Source organism: Artemia franciscana, chromosome 10, assembly GCF_032884065.1.
Source record: "Artemia franciscana chromosome 10, ASM3288406v1, whole genome shotgun sequence".
NCBI lineage: Eukaryota > Metazoa > Arthropoda > Branchiopoda > Anostraca > Artemiidae > Artemia > Artemia franciscana.
The window spans coordinates 41,833,916-41,854,650 of record NC_088872.1 but is presented as its reverse complement, the minus strand read 5'-3'; the positions used below and the strand labels follow the sequence as shown (position 1 = coordinate 41,854,650).

Here is a 20,735-nt window from a genome sequence, read left to right as displayed (position 1 = left end):
CTTTTTCGATCACCAAACTTGCTTTAATCGATTGAAAGCTCAACTGCTTGTCCAATCCCAGACTGTTCCTCCTTTTCGCTGGATCCAGTTCGTTCGACTGTACTTCCGAGGTATCTGAATTCCACTACCTGCTCTACTGAATTGTCCCCGCACTTTATGCCAAGTGGTGATTCGCTCGTTGCCATGCTTTTTGTCTTGTCCCAACTAATCTTCAGTCCCAAAAGACTTGCTTTCTCTCGTATGACATAGAAAAGCTCCTGGAACCTTTCCTTGTTTGCCTCAATCCAAGTTTTGCCGTCGGCGAAATCAAGATCTCCTAGTCGTTTATTATTGCATACTAGCTGTTGGGGAGGCGCTTCGTGAACCCCCCCCCCAAACACCCCCCCCGCGCGTAAGTCGTTACGCGCCATATTGGTTACGCGCCAATGTAGTTGTGTCCCTGTGTCATTCCTGTGAATATAGATAGATATAAATATATTTTTAACTACGTAAAACTTGCGAATATACAACATTCTTGGCTGTCCCATTGTCTGTGCATATAAATAGATTGTCAAGTTTACCGACTCTTGAACATGCAACATATAATTGTCCATGGGAAAAACAATCTGTATTCAGATCTATACCTTATTATTCTAATGATTGCCCTTGAGCTTTGTTGAACTTGCGAATATACAACATTCTTGGCTGTCCCATTGTCTGTGCATATAAATAGATTGTCAGGTTTACCGACTCTTGAACATGCAACATATAATTTTCCATGGGTAAAACAATCTGTATTCAGATCTATACCTCATTATTCTAATGATTGCCCTTGAGCTTTGTTGATGTTGATTGCTAATTCCCTGTCGAACATTCCCTGTGTCCCCGTCGTCATTTATATATCCCCCTGTGCCCCCCAGCGTCCCCGTTGTTGTTGGTTCCCTGTGTCCCGGTCGTCATTTGTGTCCCGGTGTCCCAGTCTGTAATTTCTCTTTGAATGTCGCGGTCGTTATTTATATTCCCTGTGTCCCGGTGTCCCGGTCGTCATTTTTGTCCCGGTCATCATTTGTGTTCCGGTGTCCCGGTCTGTAATTTCTCTTTGAGTGTCCTGGTCGTCGTTTATATTCCCTGTGTCCCGGTGCTTTGTTAATGGTGATTGCTAATCGAACATTCCTTGTGTCCCGGTCGCTTTCTCTTTTAGTGTCCCGGTCGTCATTTATATTCCCTATGTCCCGGTGTCCCGGTCGTCATTTGTGTTCCGATGTCCCGGTCTTTAATTTTGCCAGTCGACAAACATGATGTCAGTCGACACACAAACATGACGTCACTCGACACACACACACACACACACACACAGACAACTTATTTTTATATATATATAGATTTGGATACCAAACCCTGTGCAATCTCGGAGCGCATAATCGATAACAAGGACAAAAAGTAGGGGGGAGAGGACACATCCTTGTTTGACCCAAGAAATGATACTGAAATACCTTGTATTTCCTTCATGGGTCCGAACGCAGCATTCCGTGTTTTCGTACATTGCAATGATCAGGTAACAGATAATTTCCAGCAGAAAGCTCAAAATATCTGGTCATGCATGTTTACAAAATAAAATGACTCTAGGAAATGAGGACTTCTGGCTGGATAGTCTCCAGCTCAGTATAATTGACTTAGTTGTTTCTTCTTAAGAAATATGGAGGAAAATAGAGATCATTTAATGGCATTTTGTTCTATAGCCTAATGACTTTCATGAAAAATCAATTGCTTAATTGGTTAAAGTTTTTGTGCGAAATAAAAGATTTCACGGATGATAGATAGGACTTAGCTATTAACAAATGAACTGACATCATTTTTATGCAATCCTAATAAGAGCTTATGCCAGATTTGCCTCACACTCAATTGGACTATCTGTCTTGGCTTTTTCTACAATTAGCCATGACTTGATGCCTTAAACTACTTGATTTTAATTCAAAATCAACGGACTCGGTTGTTGTAATATTGCATTTTGAATTCTTTGCCATGTTCCCTGAGGGGTAAGGGGGTACGCCCATCCCCCTCGGGACGCCCCTGGCTATTCTACTATTCTACTTTAGTACTCTAAGAAACATTTAGTTCTTGCCTTCTCGTATCAAATTTGATTCTTGAGATGACAGGCACTAGAGATGTTCGTTGATTCTTCCAAAGCTAGAGAAAAGAAGCAAGAATATCGAAGCAGGTCTCACAGTTGCTGGAATGCATCTGTGATCCCAATTTATTTTCCTTAACTCCACGTCCCCTGTTTTAATCCAATCCCTCCTGAAAGTTCTGCTTCCTCATTGAAATTACTTGGTGTCACAGTTCCTTCAAATTTAAAATCGGATGACCATGTTAAAACATTATCCCCAAAGCTAATACTTCTGACTCCCTTTTAAGCTCCTAAATACATTTGGCATCCCTTTGCCACTTTTTAAGGATTTATACATTTGCCCACCTTAATTTTGAATATGCTTGTCGGTTTGGCACCCTGGAAATCCCCGGAAAGAATTAGATAAAATTAGTCTACATCCAAAAACAGCCATGCAAATAATTTTCAAAGAAAGTAAAGTTCCATACTCTCTTCTTCTAAGAAAGGCTAGACTAGAAACAGACTTTCAAAAAAATCACTAGAAGAAGCTGGGAATTTCTCTCTTTTTATTATTTGAACCAGTTTCTTCCTTCCTTTTAGCGTTTTTGTCGACAGTTTTTATCTCTTGGTAAATTCTTCTAATTTTATTGTTTTTATAGTTTTCGGCAGGTTCTCAAATAAAAACTTAATACTTTTAACTTTCTCTCTCTTTTTTCTTTCGACTAGTTTTATCATATGATACTTCACTTTTCATACTATTTATTTCACACATTGTGTTTGTGATGGAATATATTCAATAACTATATATGCTAAAAGAAGATAGAGTCAACACAGACGCAGCGATACAATACTGCACTTGTAACCGCTCGATGTGCCACGTTTAGGGTATTTACCATTATTTGGCTACCCTGCTCTAGCATCACTTTGAAGCTATAAGGATTTTTTACCTTACTCAATTCCACATTGATTTTAGTTCTATTATCATTTTAATGGATACGACGAACGGTGACATTTTAGCTTTTTGCTACATGGTAGTAACATGTTTGCTTTTTGCTACAGCCGTTATAATTGAGATGGTTTGCATCAATATTTTAAATATAAACAAAGATTTTTCAGTTGAAAGTGAAGAGTAGTATTAATACTCAAAACGGATCAAAATTGTTCCTTATATGAGGGAGCATGCCCCCTTCTCAACACTCGTTCTTTACGGTATTGGGAATATCTAAGGGGGAATTTGTGCCACTGTACGTCCCTACTCCCTCAAACTCTATTCTAAATTTGCCTGAAGGCTCGTTAAAATTTAGAAAACTTGGGTATTCAAGTTAACGTTCTGGGGTTTCAGGGTTAACTTCCCCTCTCCCACGTAAAAAAAAAGACTCATCTGCCTGCCTACATGACAGCTGATAAGCAATTATACGTCACTGTACAAAATTGTATCAAATATCAAGCAAATCAACTTACGTTAAATAGAACTTTAAAATAAATGTCTGTATTAACTGTTAAATATGTGTGGACTACTTCACTCCTTAGGAATGAATTCACCACCAAGTGACATTACTGCTTCTGAAGCTGGGGAGCTCAATATTTGGGTTTTTGATAATCTTAAATCGATGTGCTACCTAATATTTTTCAGTTCTTTGACTATTTCTAGGCCTGTTCTGTGCCTACAATATTTTTTGTGTTACAAAATTGTAAAATTGAAAAAAAATAAAAAATAAATAAACACACATCCCTGATCTTCCTTCTCGGAAAAAATGCGAAATTCTACATTTTTGTAGATAGAAGCTTCAAACTTTTGCAGTAGGATTTTCTGAAACGTTGAATTTGATGGTGTGGTTTTAGTCACTATCACTTGAATTTTTGGGGGTGCTATTCCTTTTTTCCGTAAATCAGCAAAATTTTCTCAGCTCCTAAGTTTTGATTGGTAGCTGTAAACTTAATTAGCTTTATATATTTAAAATCAGCATAAAAAGCCGATTTTTAAGACTCTTTTTTTATAGTTTCCGCTACTATTCGCTCTTTTTGCTCCTTATTTACAGTTTGTACCACAAACTGCTTGATACATAGCTGTATTTCTAGTGTACATCTCTAGCAAGTAATAACTATAAAATATTTTCGTCAATTGGTATAAACAGAGATTTAGCTTGGCTGGTGGGGGTTGAAAAATCTGGTCTACTGCTAGACTTTCAGGTATATTTTTGAATTCTAATTCAACCTCAAATATAATCAAATCTGATAATGCTGACGGCGCACAAATTACCACATAGACAGCGCAAGCCAAATCATAAATTCTAAAGATTACCACAGACGTTTTTAGAAAAAATACCTTTTCAATATTTAGCTTACATTTCTCTATGCTATCGTTTAGATTAGACTTAACCTTCTAATTTTAAGCTATAACCCAATTATGTCGTTGTAAAGCAGCTTTTAATTTGGCTCATTGACTAGGCCTAGGGACACAAATTCAAAAATCCCTAGGAATAGATATCTTAATGTTCTATTTTTATTTCCACAACGATTGCACTTGAAAAAATTAAACAGAACGAAACAAAGACAATTTTGTCTACGAAATCGTTCGTTGCATCTACTGTGTTTTGTAACATAGCATGTAATTTGTCTTTCTTTCTTACTCGCATCCTTGATAGCATATTAAATAATTTAAAAATTTCATGGAAGATATTGTTCAAGCAAAAAGGAAAAAACAAATCTTGGAAAATAATATAGCAATAACAAGAGATATGGAGTAAAAATTGCGAACTCTGGTAATTCAAAAAATCAACTCTAATGGCTACAAACTGCCATCTACCTGTAACATTCTACCGATTTCTGAATATTAAATTTTTGTGATCAACACAAGTTATTGTTGTCCAATAAATATAGGAATTTCTAAAGTTTCTCCAATCTTTATTTTTCGAAATCTAGGATAGGGTGGATTTTTGTTTTTCAATTGTTCCCTCACAAAAAAGCACCTTAAATCACCTTTCTACCCGGGTCGCGTTAGATTTCTTACTCCCTTCCCTAGATCTGGCATTGTTTACTAAAGGTTCACCTGCTATTGAAAGATTTTATGGGTTCAGGGTTCTGAAGGTCATCACATATTGAATACCAAACACCTTTCATCCTGTAAGGATTGCCTAATACCTGAGGGCAATGCTAAAGCTATGAACTATTTTGAAGCAGACGAATGCGTGGTTATTGTAATAAATATTACATTTCAGAATCATTGGAATGAACATTATATCGGTAGAAAGAGCTAAGAAGAGCTGAAAATGATTACAAGATTTATTGTTGACAGAAAAGAGAAAAATAACTTACTTAAAACATCAGAAAGAAACGCTCTACTTTCCAAACACATTAAAAAGTAAAAAATAGTTTTGGCCGGTTATACTTGAATTATTAAAATTTCTTGAGACTAAAATGAAAGAGTGCAGTGGTCATGAAACTAAAAGTCACTCTTGAATACTTACAAAATGTGCTATGACAACCTCAGGCATTCATTTTTAGCCTTAAGAAATTGAAATTTCCCCAGGTAGCCGAAATTTTACTTTTACTTTTCATTGCATTTGGAAAAATAGGTATTCTTATAGTTCTGAAATTTTTTTAAAATTTGAATCAGGAACTAAAATTATTATTGAAAGATAATGTCGTCTAAAAAATTATCTAGATTGAAAATCTAAGCAGATATTTAGGATAGAGAATTGTGCTCTCAAACATAAGGTTTAATTTTCCCCTTGGTATTTTCTGCCCTTTTCTAAAAGTATACAAACATTCCTATTTAAAAATATTGCAAGTAAAAGTTGGACTTAACGAATTTTGAGCATGTTCCGAATCAGAGTACTTACGTATTATACCGACCAAACTGTTGTTTTTGATCTGTTTAAAATCGGTTTCTCTGTGTCCGCTCGGAAATAATTAACTTAGCCTGATTGAGATAAAGTACTATGAAGTCATTTTTTAATTAAATATTTAATATATAGAGTTGGTAATTAGATATTTAATATAATGCGTTCTGGGCAAACTGCATAATCCTCTGTTGTAATTTCCATAATCTCGTTACTAAAGTATTATTATTCCATTATATTTTGGTATATTTCATTATGATAACCTAACTTCATTTCTGGAATGATGGTCTGTATAATACGTAAGTAGCCGAATCAGCATAAACAGCGATTCCTATGTTGTACAAGTTATAATAAAATTTTCATTTTTAGGGTTTCGTTTTCTCTTTACTTTAACTACATTACAGTGAACAGTTTGATACGACTTTAGATCCCCTGATTGGCTAGCTGTAGTTTCCTATCTTTTCTCTTAGCCCTTTTTCACGGAATGACAATAATCTATCGCATAAAAGGATTTTTGCTTCAACTTAAGTGAAATTTTATAGGCTAATGCATTTGAGAACTATAGTTAAAGGAAATTTGAAAAAGAAGGATAGATGCCTGAAGGAAACAAGGAGCGGTTATTTAACTAAGGCTTGGAAATAGTTTTTTGTTTCATAAAGACTTCAAAAATCCTAATTTATTCATTTTTAATTGTATTGTATACTTTTGGCATTTTAAGGGTAAGGAATTTTCTTATGGATATCCTTGGTCAGTCAAATTTATTTTGCCAATTTTTATTTAAAATTCCCATACCTATGCATCTAAATAACTAAAGTTAGTAAATGGATTTATGCAAGATTATTTGTTTAATTCTTTCCAAAATAAAAAAGCAGATATAGTTTTGAACGATGGGTAGTTTTACCCTTTTCTTGGTCTTTTCATTGGTCTCCTAGAAGTCTTTGTTGACTTTTTGTTCCCTTTACGAAGCAACGAATGAATTCCCATGAATACCAATAAAGGAACGTTCCGCGAGCTCCGAACGCTCTGAAGCAGAGTTCCGGTGCCACATCTTGAGCACCGACAAATCTTATCTGAGCCACAGTAGCCTGTGGCACAATTTTGTACCTGGCATGAAACAATGCAGGCTGGTCTTCCAATACCACAGCTTATGGCTTCACTTTCTTTGATAAAGTGGTTGCAAAAAATAAACAAAGGCAGGGTGAATACTACAGCCCTCATTTTCTGAAAAAAAAGAAAAGTTTAGTTTCAATTGACCACATTACAAGGTCAGGTTTCCCAAGAAATTTGACCTTAACTTTACACGGGAAAGTAAGAAAAGATACCACTGGTACAGTTCAAAGGGTATCGATGAAGCTGAAAATCGAAACTGTTCCTAATCACGTAACATCCAAAATTGTCGAATGTTACACGACGAACTAAAATACACTGAAAAAGTTATCAAGCCAGTTTGGCTTCTTACCATTTTAGAATGATAAGTAAGACATTTACTTTTAAGTCGGTTAATTAAAATCTTAACTCTGAACTTGAGTTTAGAATTTTAATCGATTTTTGTTAAATAGCGTTTTTATTTTCTTTATCTAATTTTAGAAAAGATTTCTAGACTTAGAAAATTACTCTATTTGTAAATAAAAAACAAGTGTTTCCAGATGAGAGTAAAGAGCGAAATGAAATTCCATCCTACCCCAAAAAAACACTAAGTTTTCCATTTTGAAAGAGATGAGCTGAAACCTCTACTGCAGAGTTCTCTGATATGTGAAATTTAATACTGACATTTCGATTAAGATCAGTTTTCTTTTAAGGTGTTTTATCCCTTTTTCTTAAATGATGCAACCTTTTTCAAGCTAATAGCTGTTGACTTGAAGCTTTAAACTTATAAATAAAAAAACAAGTTTTTTTTAACTGAAAGTAAGAAGCGACATTAAAACTTAAAACGAACAGAAACTACTCCGTATATGAAAGGGGCTGTTCTCTCTTCAACACCCCGCTAAAGTTTGACTCTTTCTCTCCACTCCACTTTTTAAAACATTAAAAACTTTAGCGTAAAGAGCAGGGTGTTAAAGAGAGAAAAGCCCCTTTCATATACGGAGTAATTTCTGTTCGTTTTAAGTTTTAATGTCGCTCCTTACTTTCAGTTAAAAAAACTTGTTTTTTTTTATTTAATTTCTGGACGTTTTTGAATTAATGCATGTTTTGATTTTGGCTTTCCGCAAAGGAATAATTAAAACGAAATTTGCATATTATTTTTATTTTTTGGCTAAATGGCTTTCTCATAGTTTTGATCGGACAATTTTTAGATAAAAGGAGCGGGGAGGAGGCCTAGTTACCCTCCAATTTTTGGCTACTTAAAAAGGCAACTAGAACTTTTAATTTTTTACGAACGTTTTTATTGGTAAAAATATACGTAACTTACAAATTAGCTTGCGTAACGAACTTCTATATTCGTATATTTTCACTACTTATATGAGGGGGTTCGCCCCCTTGTGGATACCTAGCTCTTCACACTAAAGCTTAAATTTTGTCCCAATTCCTTAAGAATGGCCCCTGAATCACAAAGGCCGTAGAATAAACAGTTGAAATTACTAAAAATACGTTAGCGTAAAGAGCAAGGTATTAGGAGGATGTGAACCCCTCACATGCGTAATAATTTTTGTTCATTTTAAGTTTCAATGCTGCTCCTTACTTTCAGTTGAAAAAAGTTTTTCATATTTATTTTTTCATTTTTTTTAAATTCTGAAAAATTCTGCACCCTCTTCATGGATATTCTCCTCCCCAATGACAAATTCCTTCATGAAAAGTTTTCCCTGCATAACCCACTCCTCTCAACCCCTCCCCCAACCAAAATATTCACCTGAAAACGTCTATACACTTTCCAATAACCATTACTATATGTAAACACTGGTCAAAGTTTGTAACTTGCAGCCCCTCCCACGGGGACTGTGGGGGAGTAATTCGTCCCCAAAGACATAGTTATTAGGTTTTTCGACTATGTTGAATAAAATGGCTATCTCAGAATTTTGATCCGATGACTTTGGGAAACAAATGAGCGTGGAAGGGGGCCTAGGTGCCCTCCAATTTTTTTGGTCATTTAAAAAGGGCACTAGAACTTTTAATTTCCGTCAGAATGAGCCCTATTATGACATTCTAGGACCACTGGGTCGATACAATCACCCCTGGGAAAGAAAAACAAACAAAAAAACAAACAAACAAACACGCATCCGTGATCTGTCTTGTGGCAAAAATACAAAATTCCACATTTTTGTAGATAGGAGCTTGAAACTTCAACTGTGGGGTTCTCTGATACGCTGAATCTGATGGTGTGATTCTCGTTAAGATTCTATCACTTTAAGGGGTTGGTTTTACTCTATTTTCCAAAAAAAGACAAATTTTCTCAGGCTCGTAACTTTTAACGGGTAAGACTAAACTTGATGAAACGTATATATTTAAAATCCGCATTAAAATTCGATTCTTTTGATGTAAATATTGGTATAAAAATTCCGTATTTTAGAGTTTCTGTGACTATTGAGCCGGGTCGCTCCTTACTACCGTTCGTTACCACGAACTGTTTGATCATGAGAACAATCTTTCTACGTATATACCTTTATTATTTTTTTTTTAAGTTTTAGTTAAGACTCATTCACAATGAGATTGTAATGGTGATCTGTTTGACATGTTATATCACATAGACGTTATCACCACATAATTACTGAGAAGAGGCTGTTTAAAGCATTCAGTTATGAATTGTGATTGATTATCAGCCTTTTATTCGGAATATTCAACTGTTTTGCACAAAAAAAAAAAAATGCAAAAATTATGACTTTTTTTACGCAAACGAACTTAATAGAATGGACTGCCTTCAGCCTTAACTATCAATTAAATACTAAAGGCATAAAAGGCCATGGGTTGTTTTGTCTGAAAAATAAAAGAATATTGAACAAAATCGGAAAGTTAAAATGTAGTTCAAATGTTTGGGGGGATGAGCCCCCTCTAAACTATTGACGGCAATACTTATGCTACCTCAGAAGACTTATGAACCTATTCTTTCCTGGGATCCAAAGCTAATTGGTTGAGGCAAATATCTTGCTAACACACAAACAAGACCCGGAGTCTTGAGAAGTTTCTGGGCAAATTGTTGGCGATACAACATGAACGGCATACAACTTATGCCGACATCCTCAACAAGCTAGAAGAAACTGAGTTCAGTCTACAGGCCTATGTCTCCAAACTTGAATCTGTATCAGATAGCTTCGGCATGCGAATAACCCAAAGAAGATAAAAGTTAGATACAACACAAAACGTGTACATTAAAAGGATGTGCTGGGCCTTCGAGATGAAATATATCCGCCGTATAAGATTTGAATAAATTGGGATGGAAGAGGAGCGTGCAGAGCCGTATTGGCCTCAGGCGTCTTAGTGCTGCGGTGAATTGTTAGTAGTGGTAGTAGTATTTGTATAGTTGGTGTGACGTGTCTAGACAGAACTTGCAAGGAAGACCTCTGAAGGCAACTTAAGCGGGAAACTACAATTCTCTATAAAGTGCGATTACAACAACTCAAGTGGATGGGACATACACCGAATGGAAAAATCACGACCTCCAAATGTTACTTTTAAAGGAAGGATCCACAGTAGACGCCCACCTGGAATTCCTAGGAATAGATGGCAAGACAACTTCGGAGGTGACCTCCTATGCCTTCTCGAAGAAGCTGACGACCAGGCATCACATAAAAAACTGATCAATTGAACGTGCGGAGAAAATGGCCGCAACGCAACCCATGAGGACGTCCGGGACACAAGTAAGTAAGTAAGATTTCCCCAGATAGGAAAAGCTTTTATGTACCTTTTGTTGATCAAGTTAAATTGCTATCGATACAATGATAGAATGGGACTAAAATAGGGAGTTTTCATCACTGTTAAAAATAAATGAGATTGGAGACACTAAAGAGAAATGAAAAAAATACATACAAATATTGGGTGCTCCTGTAGCAAATAGAGTACTTTTTATTGACTATTTAATATTATAAAAGATTTTATGCCAGAGTATGTCAATAAATTAATTATTCTTAAAATTTAGCAGGTATAGTTTTGACCTGAAAAGTACCAAACACAGCTCTGCAAGTATCCACCTTTGCGAGTGTCCACCTCTTTCAATTTATATCAGGATCCTTGATATCAAATGCTAAAATAAATTGAGATAGTTATCTTAACCGTCACTGAGACTAACCTGATACCAAACTGAGAAAAAGACAAGATTACGTTTATTATATATTTATTCTTTTCGGATGTGACCGCGTTTTTTTTCAAGGAAAGAAACTTGTCCCAATATACATTCCATAATAGAAAACACCAAACATAAAATGCAATCTTTTGTTTGTCTATTTCCTGTTTCTTCGCCATTATAATTAGTATATATTTTTAGAAGCACATAAGCTAAAGAGAAGCTAATAAGCAATATTATATTGCTTAGAGTCTTCAAAATAAAACTTATACAATAGTATCGTCCAAGCCTTGAATGGACCTGCTAAATATCTTTGCACGCAAGAGAGAATGCCATAAATCCTCTCGGCCCAGGAATATCTGGAAAATTTGGATCTTAACTTTTAGTTTTTGATTAATAAAACTCGCACAAAAATGTTTTTACAGGTAAGGTCAAGGGTAACAGCTGGACCGTTGGGAGACTAGAAATAAGCCGAAGTTTTTCAGAAAAGATCAAAATTACTTGACAGCTGATTATTCTTTTTTGAGCTATGCCCCCCCCCGCTCTCCCGGGAAATCTGCGAAAACAAAATTTAGTAGGCACCTCCTTTTCCTACCTCTTGTAAAATTATTTTTACTCCCCTACCCCTCCTTTAATTATCACACTATGTGTGCCTAAGTGGTTTATGGTCCTTGGTTTCCATACCTCTCTTTCCGGTTTTAAAAGCTATCACTATCTGTACTTACCTACCGTTTTAGCAATGTCCGAAAAATATATCAGGATGGAAGGAAACACCTCAGCCAACACCACATGAGACGCAGCATCTGGGCAGCTTCTACCAAGAATGCCGTACGCGGATCCTAACAGCTTTAATAAACCTTTTTCTAAACAGATTGCATATGAAAGATAAAAAAAAAAAAGAAAATTGAGGTATTTGTTAGGTAAACAAAGCACACCCAAGATGTGAAGTTATTTTAATCCTAATGAAATATAACCTTTAGTTTATATAATAATATAATTTGGGCTATATATTTGCACATTAGGGGCGGGGGGGGGTAAAGTATTCGGACAGCGCCCCTGACCTGACCTAACCTAAGCCCCTTCCCCTAATGTGCAAATATATAGCGCAAATTTTACAAATCCAATGCATTCTATGACATGTCACTGGTTTTTGTTGCTATGAAACCGGTTTTCTGAGATCTAACCTAAGCATAGATCGTAAGCGTGTTTCGTTTAATTAGCAAGTACCAAAATTGAAACTTCAAGCCTCATGAAGATTGAACACAAGTTACCTCCTCCCATGGAAGGGGTAATGTGTACTATGTGTGCCTAACTGCCTTATGGTCCTCGGTTTCTTTACCTTCTCTTCCATAATTATAAGTAATCGTTACCTATTCTGCCCGTTTTGTGGTTGAATGCAAACTTAGCAATGTCAAAAAAAAGAAAAAAAAATAAGAATAATAAGGATGGCCCTTCACCTCCGACAATATCAAACTAGACGTAACATTAACATCTGTACAGTTTCTATAGAGAGTGCTGCACGTGGATCATAACAGCTTTAATACAGCTATTTCTGAATAGAGTGGGAAGAGATCACTGGAAAACTTAAAAGAACTGCAACTCCATGCACCCCGAAGTTCCCCCACAAGTTACCTGCTCCATCGAAGGGCGTAAATAGTAAAGCTTTGCATAGACTGAGGCGGAGGAGGTTAGTGTGCAGCTATGTTGCCCTAAGGCAGCTTGATGCTAGAGTGAGTTGTTAATAGTGGTGGTAGTAATTTTAAATTGGAAATTGAGTCATCCAAATATCGCAAAGAAGGAAAAAATCACTCAGTCTAATTTTAGTTCAAAATAATTTACTACAATCACGGATATCCTTCTTGGCTGTTTCGTGAATAACTTTTTAAATCGTCTTTTGTGAAAGAGTTAAGAAAATTGTCCTTGGTGATAATAAATTATTCAAAATAAAAATCACGACTGTGAGATCTAATTTCCACCCTTGTGATATTTCGGCTAATTTGAAGGAATTTACACAAAAAATTAAAATGTTTGTTTTTCAACAGTTTGTGTTTATAAGCTGAAAGTACATGGGGATCGGTCTCAATAGTAACCAAAACACTAAGAAATAAGTGTTGGTGATAGCAAACATGTTAATTTATTTTTACGGCGATTCCAAACACATGAAACTCATTAAACTTTAAATCCCTTAAATTGTCTAAAATTTAGTCAACATAACACTAAACGCACCCCCCTCCCCCCTAAGGTGTTAGATACTGTTAAAAAACACACCATCATATTAGAAGTTTCATAAAAGGTATTACTGAGGATGCACACTAAAATCGGTATTACGGGTAGCTGAAATGGTGAGACCCCCCTATTGTCTAGGATAACTTCTCTACGTTTGAGTTTTAATTTTAACTGTTATTTGAAAAAGAGTCACCTCTTTTTATTTAGTCGCTACACGAAGCACCTGTCAGGAAGTGTTCCACGGGAGGACTGGGAGGAAATGTAATCAATGACAGAGGCCTCAGGATACAATATAGTATCTTGAAGAACAAAATCACGGAAATAAAATATTCAGGTATTACTTTAAGTAGGTATTATTTTAACTTTTTAAGTTTTTTCCAGTTTACGTTAGGATATCTGTGCAAACTCAGAGTGTTTAGCATGGGCCAAACCCAGGGTTGCCATCTGGAAAAAAAACACTATATTTTGGTGATTTTTTGGCTGATTTGGTGATTTCCTTCAATAGTCTTATGATTTATGTGTTTATTTAGTGATTTTTGTAGGCAATATAAAAAATAGCTATAAATAGTGATAAATCACTAGGGTTGGCAACACTGGCAACACCTATCACATTCATTTTAAAAATGAAGCCCCGGTATACTCGGTTTTGACCCCGAGCACTTGCGCACTGTCAATGCGCGTGCGCTTGAATAGCGTGTATAAGAAACGGTGCCGTCTGTCTCAGATTTTAATCAACAGTACCATGGAATTCTGATTTTTTTGGCGGGGGGGGGAAATAAATGCATTTTTATTTACTTTTATTTTCAGATGCTTTGTAATTTTGAATGGGTTGTCAGATTTCAGACGGAATAATAGCATGTATTCTTATAGATATGCTAACTTTAACTGCTGGTGTAGCCATTTGTCTGGTAGTCTAAGAAATAAACTTAATTTTTCTCACATTTTTCTTTCAGTTCTTTATATTTTGCACAGGCTTCCTATAGAATGAAAGCATTGTGTTTCAAACGCACACTAACTTTGACAATAGGTTGAGGCACTTATGTGCCTCAACTTATGTGTCAAAACAAGTAGGTAACAAATAAATAAATTAATTAATTAATAAGCAAGCATATGCATATGTAAGAAGAAGATGGAATATACACAAGGAATTGCTGTATTGAATAGGCCGAGTTGCTTCAGAGGTGTTATTTATGCCTGTAGAGGAAATTTCATTCAAAATATTTGACTTCCTGAACAAACCTTCATAGGGCAGCCTACCACTTTCCGAACAAATTTTTGTTTAATATTTAAGAATAAAGTACCTGATTTACGTGAAAAAAACTTAAGATAGTTTATATATATATATATATATATATATATATATATATATATATATATATATATATATATATATATATATATATACTAGCTGTTGGGATGGCGCTTCGCGCCACCCAAACACCTAGTTGGTGGGGGCGCTTCGCGCCCCCCCCAAGCCCCCCCGTGCGCGTAAGTCGTTACGCGCCATATTAGTTACGCGCCATTGTAGTTGTGTCCCTATGTCCCACCTGTGAATCGACCATTCCCTGAGTCGCCATCGTCATTTATATATCCCCCTGTGCACCCCGGCGTCCCCTTTATAGTTATGTCCCTGTGTCCCGGTCGTCGTCATTTATACTCCCTGTGTCCCGGTGCTTTGTTGATTGCTAATCGAACATTCCTTTTGTCCCGGTCACTTTCTCTTTGAGTGTCGTCATTTATTTAGATTGTTTCTCCTTTATTTTTCAGTTTTTTTCCTTTTTTTAGTTTTTTTTTCTTTTTTAGTTCTTTTAGTTTTTACCTTTTTTAGTTTTTTTTAGTTTTTTAGATGAAAATTTTTTTTAGTTTTTTTGCTTTTTTTCTTTTTAGTTTTTTATTGGTTTTTACCTTTTTTTTAGCTTTTTTAGTTTTTTTCGTTTTTTCTTTTTACTTTTTTTTTTAGTTTTTATCTTTTTTTTTTTTTTTTTATTCTTAATTTTATTAGTTTTCTTTTTCTCTTCTATTTTTCAGTTTTTTCCTTTTTTTTAAGTTTTTTTTTAGTTTTTAGTTTTTTTAGTTTTTTTCCTTTTTTTCTTTTTAGTTTTTTATTGGTTTTTACCTTTTTTTTAGCTTTTTTAGTTTTTTTCGTTTTTTCTTTTTACTTTTTTTTTTAGTTTTTATCTTTTTTATTTTTTTTTATTTTATTCTTAATTTTATTCATTTATATATCCCCCTGTGCACCCCGGCGTCCCCTTTGTAGTTATGTCCCTGTGTCCCGGTCGTCGTCATTTATACTCCCTGTGTCCCGGTGCTTTGTTGATTGCTAATCGAACATTCCTTTTGTCCCGGTCGCTTTCTCTTTGAGTGTCGTCATTTATTTAGATTGTTTCTCCTTTATTTTTCAGTTTTTTTCCTTTTTTTAGTTTTTTTTCTTTTTTAGTTCTTTTAGTTTTTACCTTTTTTAGTTTTTTTTAGTTTTTTAGATGAAAATTTTTTTTAGTTTTTTTCCTTTTTTTCTTTTTAGTTTTTTATTGGTTTTTACCTTTTTTTTAGCTTTTTTAGTTTTTTTCGTTTTTTCTTTTTACTTTTTTTTTTAGTTTTTATCTTTTTTATTTTTTTTTATTTTTATTCTTAATTTTATTAGTTTTCTTTTTCTCTTCTATTTTTCAGTTTTTTCCTTTTTTTTAAGTTTGTTTTTTAGTTTTTAGTTTTTTTAGTTTTTTTTTCCTTTTTTTCTTTTTAGTTTTTTATTGGTTTTTACCTTTTTTTTTAGCTTTTTTAGTTTTTTTCGTTTTTTCTTTTTACTTTTTTTTTTAGTTTTTATCTTTTTTATTTTTTTTTATTTTATTCTTAATTTTATTAGTTTTCTTTTTCTCTTCTATTTTTCAGTTTTTTCCTTTTTTTAAGTTTTTTTTTTAGTTTTTAGTTTTTTTAGTTTTTTAGTTTTTTTAGTTTTTTTAGTTTTTTAGCTTTTTTATTTTTTTTATTAGTTTTTATTTTTTTTTGTAGTTTTTGCCTTTTTTTAGTTTTTTCAGTTTTTTTTTTTAGTTTTTAGTTTTTTACCTTTTTTGTGGATCGTCACCTGATCCACAGATCCACAGATCCACAGACAACTTATTTTTATATATATAGATATATATATATATATATATATATATATATATATATATATATATATATATATATATATATATATATATATATATATATATATATATATATATATAATAGGATATAAATATTTTATATTTTTCATATAAATTAATATTTTGCATTTATATTCTTTATATATCTCAGTCTATTCTTTGTTCTACTACAACGTTTAAATCAAAGCTGAGACTACTTTCGATGAATAGCTTTACAGTTCTTAGCATTTAAATATTTGAAAAGCTTGTCTTTGGTCATTTATCGATAGTAGTGACATATTATGATAGTAGAATCGATAGTAGTGACAGTAAGTAAATAGCAACAAACATCTGTAGTAAGTGCTTACATTAAATGAAAAATCCAGTGAATGTAAAGACCAATGTTAAAATTAAAAAAAAATACATTTATCTTGTATAATACGAGGGCTGAAAACCCACGATCTCCCTACTCTTAACGTTACTTTGATTAGTGCTTTGCTAAAAATATCAGTTTGACTTAAATAGAAATAGCCAATAGGTAAGTACAAGCGTTTTATTTTTTACGATTAAATAGAAAAAAAAATTTCAACTGAAAGTAAGGAGCAATACTAAAAGTTAAAACGAACAAAATTAGTTCCTATGTGAGGGGAGCTTCTCCTACTTGTTCCCTCTTTCATTACGCTTAAGTTTGACTTTTTGTCAAAATTCTTTAAGAACAACTTCTGAAACATAAGGGCCGTTGAATTGGAATAAGAAGCCTTTTCAAAGAACTAAAAAACCTTAGCGTAACGAGCGAGGGATTGACGAGGGGGGAGTCCCCCATACAAGGGGTAATTTTTGTTCATTCTAAGTTTTAATTGTGCTCCTTACTTTCAGTCGAAAAATCTATTTCTTTTTGAGATCCCAAATCGGCAAAAGAGTTTGCGACATCAATGTTTTTTTTTTAATTTCTGACCGTTTTTCAAATCCATTCGAAAAACAGCTGACCCCTTCAGTGGAAAATGTCGTACGAAAAATTTCTTTTCCCACGAAAAGTCCTCCCGTGGTAAATTTGGCACGGAAAATTATTATAGGATCCTCCCATAAAATTTTTACCGACAATTTCCCCTTGGAAATTCTCCTTACGAAAACAAAAGTTTTTTGTTTAATTTTTGATCGGTTTTCTAATCATGCCACAGATCCTCCTTTCATGGAAAATTAGCTTTGAAAAGTTCGCCCCAGAAGCTTTCCTGCCATCAGAATACACCCCCTCCCATCAAAAAAGGTGAAGTTTCCATTTATTTTTCGATAAAAAAATGCTATATGTTGCGTATGGGCAAACTGCATCAATTACTGCCCTTTCTCAGGGGCTGTGGGTTATAATATCATCCCCAGTGGAATAGCCATTGGACTTTTCAACAGTGCTCAATCAATTAGCCATCTCAAAATAGGAAAAAGGGGAGTGAAAGGGGCGCTAGTTGCCCTGCAATCATTTCGGTCACTTAGAAAGGGTAGTAGAACTTCTGATTTTTGTTCAAATTAGCCCTGTCTTAATTTTCTTGGACCATTAGTTCGATTTCATCACACTTGGAAGAAAAACACAGATCCATGATCTTTCTTCTGGCAAAAAATAGAAAATTCCACGTTTTTGTAGATAGGAGCTTGAAACCTCTGTAGGGTTCTCTGATATGCTGAATTTGGTGTGTGATTTTCATTAAGATTGCTTGACTCTTTGGTGGTTCTCCCCCTTTTTTTTGAAAATCCGGCAAATTTTCTTAGGCTTTTATCTTCTGAAGGGTAATATTAAACTGAATGAACTATATACATTTGGAATCAGTATAACAAGCTATTTCCTAAATATATTAATTGTTATCAAAATTCCTTCTTTTCAAGTTTCGGTTCCGATTGGACCGATCCGGTCTTTACTTACAGTTCCTTACCTTCAAATTACTTAAACTGAAAGTTTTAGTCAAACAGTTCGTGGTAACAAACTGCAAGTAAGGAGTGACCCGGCTCAATAGTGACAGAAACTCTAAAAAATGGAATTTTGATACCAACAGATATATCAAAAGAATCATATTTTTATGTTGATTTCAAATATATAAGTTTCATTAAGTTTAGTGTTATTCATCAAAGGTTACGAGTCTGAGAAGATTTGTCTTTGAAAAAAGGAGGAACAGCCCTTAAAATAATAGAACCTTAATGACAATGACACCATCATCTTCAGCATATCAGATAACCCTACTGTACAGGTTTCAAGCTCCTATCTGCAATAATGTGGAATTTTGTATTTTTTGCCAGAAGAAATATCACAGATGCGTGTTTATGGATTTTTTGTTTTGTTTTTCTGTTTATTTTTTCCCCCCTAGGTTGATTGTATTGACCCAGTGGTGCTAGAATATCGGGAGAGGGCTCATTCAAACGAAAATTAAAAGTTCTAGTTTTCTTTTTAAGTGACCCATCTTTTCCTCAAAATTGTACGATCAAAATTTTGAGATAGCTATTTTGTTCAGCATGGTTGAAAGGCCGAATAACTTTGCCTTTGGAGATATCACAACCCCCCCACAGCCCCCGGGGAGAGTTCTTTAAGATACAAAATTTGCCCATTGTTTACATATAGTATTTGTTATTGGGAAGTATGCATAAATTTTTCATTCGGGGTGGGGGCAAATATTCTGCTGGTGGCATTTTCAACGGGGATAATTTTTCATGGGGAGGGAACTTTCCAGGGAGTGAATTCTCCAGGGGAAATTTTTCACTGGGGGAATTGACAAAATTATTATACGAAATTATTTTTAATTGTCTTACATTCTCTTTGCCAACTCGATTCTGCAAGTGGAGATGTTCCGCGGGACTTATCCAGGGGTTATTTTCCGCGTGTTTTGGCTTTCGAAAAGATTTCAGCGGAAGGGGGTATCTCAAGAGTGATTGAAAAACCAATTAGAAATCAAAGTTGTTTTTATAAATGAAAGTATACTAAGTAGAATTTTCATTCTGAATCGTCTGCAAGATATTTTACGCGGGAGGGGGGATTTTCAGTGAGGATGGAGCTGTCTCGAAGGAATTTGACGGAAGGGGTGCACTGTACGCTGGATGAAATTTTCAGAGTGGAGTTTCCTGTGATGGGAGGGGGGATGTATTTCATGGAGGGTGTGGCAGATTTGCCGGTATTATTTGAAAAACAATCAGAAATTAAATAAATAAAACAAGATTTTTTAACTGAAAATAAGGAACAACATTAAAACTCAAACCGAACAGAAACTATTCTGTATATTTAGGGTTTGCCCCTCTTCAATGCAGCTATAGCGTAAACAGCCACAAGAATAATTTAGCCTGAAGAATGAGGGGCTTAGGAGGGGGTAATACCTTTCATATACCAGAAAAGGCAATAAGTTGTGAAATTTGCTCATAATTTTTACACGTAGCATTAATAACATTATGTATAATTACATTAAATAATACTAGAATAAGTACATGAAATACTAAGTAAGATTTAAGAGTGAAGAGCGAGGTGATTAAGAGGGGAAATTTTTTGCCCCTAGTGTTTTCGTGTTGCCGTATTTTCGTGTTTCGTGTTGCAGTACTTTCGTGATTTGATGAAGGTAGCTGCAAATTATAAATGGAAGTGATTAAATATTATATATTATTCAGTAAGCCAAAATCAAAACCTGCATTAATTCAAAAACGTCCAAAAATGAAATAAAAAACTAAGTTTTTTATTAACTGAAAGTAAGGAGCTTTCCCCATCGTCAATACCACGCTGTTTACACTAAGGTTCGAAATTTAATAAATAATGGCCAATATAAACAATAATTTGTTTGTGTTATTTTTCAGCCAATCTTAGCAGATATTGTATGGCTTTGGCTTGTGGTTGTTATTAAATAACAATAAATAAAATAATAGTTACAATTACAATTACAAGTTACAATTACAACAATATATATATATATATATATATATATATATATATATATATATATATATATATATATATATATATATATATATATATATATATATATATATAACACCTAGTTGGTGGGGGTTTTAATTTTTTTGTAATTTTTAGTTTTTTTTCTTTTTTCTTTTTAGTTTTTTTTGTAGTTTTTACCTTTTTAGTTTTTTTATGTTTATTTTGATTTTTTTTTAGTTTTGTTTTTCTCCTTTATTTTTCAGTTTTTTTCCTTTTTTCTTTTTTTCTTTTTTAGTTTTTTAGCTTTTTTAGGTTTTTTATTAGTTTTTAGTTTTTTTTTCTTTTTGGTTTTTTT

The 20,735-nt window shown here is 34.0% G+C and overlaps 1 long non-coding RNA gene across 1 annotated transcript in view; it reads left to right on the top strand.

Moving 5' to 3' along the window:
• The window catches only part of LOC136032201 (uncharacterized), a 29,960-nt gene that overhangs the window by 8,054 nt on the left and 1,171 nt on the right, over positions 1–20,735 (top strand). Inside the window, exon 2 of the long non-coding RNA XR_010618678.1 lies at positions 13,574–13,712. This is a non-coding gene — a long non-coding RNA (uncharacterized LOC136032201). The remainder of the gene's footprint in view (positions 1–13,573; positions 13,713–20,735) is intronic.